Raw genomic sequence first — 5,577 nt, 5'->3', positions numbered from 1 at the left:
GGCTGCTGCGCGGCAGCGGGCGGGCGGGCGGGCGAGCGGCCGGACTGAGCGGCTAGAGCGCCCCACTCTCCTCCGAGTCCCCCTCACTCCGACACGAGGCTCAGCACTGCCATTTTACCCAGCGCCGTCGCGGCCGCCTGGCAAACCCGGAACGGAGCGCGGAGCGGGCGCAGGCCGTGGAACGGACTCGCTCCCTTCCCCTCACAAAGGAGGAGGGGAGATAACCAGCAGCGGCGGCAGCAGGCCCTCTGCTGCTTTCGCTCGGCAGCGCCGCCGCTTAAGGCTTCGGGGAAAACCCGGCCCGGAGCTTGCGCCTTTCCGGAACCTGCGCCGCCTTCCTCCGGCCGTTCCTATCCGGGTCGGTCTCCTCCAGGCCGCACCGAGGGGAGCCGGGCAGCGTGAACTTTACTCGCGTCTGCAGAGTTGGCCTCAGCCCGAGACCGCGGCCGCCTCGGCCCAGGCCTGACCCCCTGGCAGCGGGCCTGGTCTCTTGGCTGCTACTTAGCACCTCTACCGTACTTCTTCAAAGCCTTTTACAAACACGCTCTAAAGACCCAGCTGAGTGAGAGAGCGGGCCTTGCTTTTAAAACTTTGCAAGCCCAATGGAATGACATAATGACATATTGTTCAGACTTTCCATTTCCCTCTCTCCCGCCCTCAGTCCTTACAAGGCTCTGTGGGCATGAGGTCAGATTATCCCCATTTTACAGAATTGAAAGACAGGGGAAGGAAGGGAATGCCTCATGACTTAAAGTTAGAGGACAGAGGAGGGTGGCTTCAAAAAGTAGCAGAGTCCCCAAAGCTGTCCTTGTATACTTAGCCTTTAAGAAAAGAAAAAAAAAGGTCAAGTTGTGTCATATTCCAACAATGGGATCAGAATATCAGAATGGGTTTGAGATCAAAACTGGTCCTCTCAACACAGACTTAAAATGGTCACCAATGAAGCTATTCTGGGGCATATGATAGCCTTCTAGGAGGAGAACCCAAGCCCCATCTTTGTCTCCTAAGAGAACTTAGCCCACAGTGACCAATAACCCGTCTCCAAAGACAGTACCTGTGACACTGTAAACACCACAGAAGAGGCTACAAGGGATGGAGGAATGTGAGTGTTTGAAGGAACCATTGCAGAAGAAGAATGGCTAAACAGAGGGAAACCATCTTCTCCTTAAAAAGAGAAAAAGGGCAGTCTGACATGTCACTTTGAAAATGAATGCAACCCAATTTGTTTTCTATTCTCCATTGAAAAGATTCTTCCAAGTTTTACCATTACATTCTAAGAGATGCCGATTGAGCTGGAAGCTTACATAGAAAACCCCAGATCTACAGGCCCAACCAAACCCCAGCAGCAGCCTTTTCCTCCTCAGGCTGACTTTGAATGCTCTGACATGACAGGCTACAAAAGCCAGAGGAGATTCCAGCTCCTCACCAGGCTCAAGGCTGCCTTAGGAAAAAGAAGCCCAGGCCCATGTCACTAGACACCCGGGCCTCTTCTCTCTTCACATTTTATAAATTGAGACTTCTTGGCCACAGAACCATTACCTTAGAATTTCCAGATTCTGCAGGCCCCTGGAGTTCTGTCTGTGCCACTGGTCACCGTGAATAATTCCAAAAACCTGAACTCATTCCTACCCCAAAAACACCTAAGAGCATCCTACACTAAAAAGGCAATACCTTCCTGTCAACCTGAGTGGTGTCCCCCACCCCACCCCCCTAGCTAGGAATCAAACGCCTGGACCTGACTGGAATGGGCCAGTGCCACTTCACTCAGTTCTCAGGGGCAACAGCTCTCCCCATGCATTAGGTCCTAGAAACCAAATTATAGGCTGCCTCATAAATGGAGCCTGGCTATTTAATCAACTGCCTCTGAGCTGGCAAACAGTCCTGAGTCCTGCACACAAATGAGGAATTTTTTACATGCAATTACCCTGCCATTTTCCTCAGAGCTAGAGTGTAATAGGAAACCTAAGCCCAGTGAAAATCTGGAAGCAGAATGGGTGTCTCCAGAGGAAGCCCTCATCCCCTTTCTTCAAATGGCTGTGAAATTCGGAGTGTCAAAATCCATTCCTACACGTGGGCAAGCTGTTTAGAAAACAGCCACCATTTTTATTTAGCAATAAGGTAAAGTGCACAAAAAAAAACCTATCCACCTGGGTTGGACGAGGTAATGTGGGATTTCTCCTTTCCCACTATTTTTTTTTTTAATCTCAAATCAGTGTCCTCTTACAGTCCTACCTTTAGAGCCCCACACCATTATCCCAGGGACCGCCCGAGTTGAGGGGGAACTTTCTTAGAAACTGGCCCATCAGCTTTCCCTAGGGGCAATGGCAGCGGGAAAGGGGGGAGGGGCGGAGCTGGGCACGTGGCTGGCCCGAGCTGCGAGCCCTGGGTTTGGGGCCGTGGGTCTTCCCCCTTGGTGGAGTTTTCTCCCCTACGGCCCCTGCCTTTTAACCCTACACCCAGGCAGCGCAGGAATCCCGGCGCAGATTAGAGAACTAGGACTAGGACAGCGCGTACCCTCACGAAAGCGCCTCTGCCACCAACAGCCTGATGGCAAATATGGACTGAATCGTTGACATGGAAACCGGACTAAAGTCTCGCTCGCTCGCTCACAAGAGAGTTCTTATCACCATCCCCGACCGCACGGCACTAGGCAAATGTGGACTGGATTTCCCGCCCGGAGGATCAGGCGGAGTTTCTGCGAGCAATAACTCTCGTGGCTGCGGCAGCCAAGGAGGGGGCAGGGCTGCCAGGACAAACTGACTGAAAATGGCAGAGGATGTGCTCTCATTTTATGGATTCGGCTCGAGAACAAGGGAAGAGCCTATTAAAATCCAGGCAGTCAACTGCAAAATGTGGAATAGAGGCCTGGTGGGTTTGCAAAGAGAGGGAAACGTTTGCAGGGTAGACAGTCCTTCCTCTCTCGCAATTTGTTTCCCCTAAGTGTCCGAAATACAAAATTCAACAAACAAAAGATGGAACTTGGCTCCTTCCTTTACCCACTCCTTTTGGGGAAAGATGTTTTAAGCCCAGGGACCCATTGAGGATTTGCCTTGGTTCTGAACTAAGGCGCGGGGAATAGATGGAGCGCCAGGTTGTGGCCCCCACAGGCGTCCCCACCGTGGCAAAGGAGCTGACACCCAGCAGAGCTCTCTCTAGTGCGAACTGGAGCTGCGAGTTTGAGCAAAAGGGCAACTATGTCAGTTGACGGAAGCCAGGAGCAGAGTTCAAAGCCTGGCGTGGATTTCCTTTTGGAGCTGTCTGTTTCTTAAAGTTTGCAACTCTGTGTTCAGAAACAGCCCCAGCGGAGGCTTTGGGAGCAGTGTGAAAGTCTAGCACTACCATCTGACAGCGAGCTGCAAAACTTTGGGCTGCATATTAAGCGAGGAAAGTGGATTGAAGCGAGAGTCAAGGCAATTCATTATATTACCGGCTCCCAAACGGGAACTGTAAGATACGAACTGGATCGCCACAGAGAAAAATGGAATGGAGTCTGAATGGCGCTCCACAACTCTTCGCGGTAAAATTGTGCTTGCCCAGCAACTAGAATCTCAAAGGAGCAACCCCAGAGGCATCAAACTTAGTGGGCGCTCAACAACCGCTTGTCTAGATGAAGCTTTTCCCAATCATCTCATTGTTTTAAACAATTTGGAGGAATTTACATTTCAGAATAATAAGGAACACATTTTTTAAAATATTAATTTCTGAATGAGACTTTTTTTTTACCAGAAGAGCTCTGCAGAAATACCCGTTGACATTTCAGTCAACTTGCTTTTTAATTTTACCAACATAAAATAAGAATTACCCTAACCATCACCTCCTCAAAAAGCTAAAATCAAAAATAAAATAAATAAAGGTCCAGGCTGGTCTGGTTTGTGGCGGATTTCAAACAAAACATAACACCCAGGGTCAGTCTAACACAAGGAAAAAGGTACCAACTCTCTCACACTCAAATTCCTACATTGTCCTTATCTACCAATCTCATTGATGAGCTTGCTGACTATTCTTTTGGAGAAGACAGAGTAAAACTAATAATATTTTAAAGCCAAACAAACCTGGACTGGAGTTTCATAATATCACAGGGTAGATCAGAAATTTGTACATTTCTGCTGAGCCTCCTTGAAGGTTTATATTCACCAACTGATACAAAAATAGTATATGAAAAAACCTACTTGAAAAGAAGCTTGAAAGCCACTCTTATAGTCCATCAGAAGAGAAATGCAGAGTCAAATGTATGGTGATGGAAGGAGAACTGAGAAATGTGATATATAGATGATATATTACAGAATTGTACACTTGAAACCTATGTAATTTTACTAATCATTGTCACCCCCAATAAATTTTAATTTAAAAAAAAGAAGAGAAACTTAACAATTTTGTATTCAGTATTTACTACACTAAGCTGTTTTTAGATTTGGAGAGCTAAGCACCAACTATATTACCAAGGAAAGATAAAGCCACAGATCTTAATACTGAAGGCTATTGCTCAGGAACAGGAAAAGTCTGTTATCTTTGACTTCCCATATTAAACCAATGTAGGCTGCTTTTGTTTTGCTTTAGTCTTTAAAATTAATCAAGAAAATTTGCACAGATGTAAGATGATTGTAAGGCAAAATTTTGAAACTTGAGGGTGGAGAAGGAAATCAGAGGAAAATCAAATATTCTAGGTGGGTATTTCTTGCAGCCCTGATTGCATAAAGCTTTCTTACACTGCCATTTTACTGAGATAGGAAAAAGAAGCAGAGAGTGGGTAAGTTTCTCATAGCAACTCTGGAATGGATCCGGAATGGAGTCTTCTGCTCCAACACAAGTTCTGTAGAAGAGAATTGGAAAAAGAAGGATAAACACAGTGTGAGCACTGACAAAATGGAAGGAGGCAGGCATGCAGTCGTGTGAAACAGGATAGGAGGCTAAAACAGCAAATGTGCTGCCTGTTCTCTGCAACACGGCTATCTCAAGAGAATACTCCAGTATGATCATCCCAGGCTTTTTAAGTAAGAATCAAAGAAAATCCAAAGAAACCTATTAGGCATAAGACAGGAAGTGAATGGCCCCTAAGGGAAAGCATTCTGACTGGCTTTAATAGAATTTAAGCCCATCTATTCCAACAGAAAATAACTTCTTCAAAGATAGAAGAAAAGTGAACTAAACAAGTCAGCTGTGGAATACTGTAGAACTAGTAGTGTGGCATTCTAGTGAAATGCAGAACTTCCCAATGACACCAAGGGAAAGCGCCCAGGAAAAATTACAGTGGGTTTTGGGACTTTTCCAATTTATCACTTTCTGCCCTGAAATTCAACAACATTGAAACTGGATTCAGAAGGTACCACAGGCTGTGGGGTGGGACCAGTAGGTTGATTCTTATTGGCCTACCCCTCCAAAGAGACTACTGGAGGCCTCTGTACAAATGTGTTCCTCCAGTCTTGCTGTGGAGGGATAGAACCGGAGACAAAGAAGAAACAATCCAACACACTTCATGGAGCCTATCCAACAAGCCATTTAAAAACAGCGCTGAAACATACACACACACACACACACACACACACACACACACACACACACACACACACACACACACAC

Source organism: Hipposideros armiger, unplaced genomic scaffold (assembly GCF_001890085.2).
Source record: "Hipposideros armiger isolate ML-2016 unplaced genomic scaffold, ASM189008v1 scaffold_138, whole genome shotgun sequence".
Lineage (NCBI taxonomy): Eukaryota > Metazoa > Chordata > Mammalia > Chiroptera > Hipposideridae > Hipposideros > Hipposideros armiger.
This window is presented reverse-complemented; position numbering follows the sequence as displayed.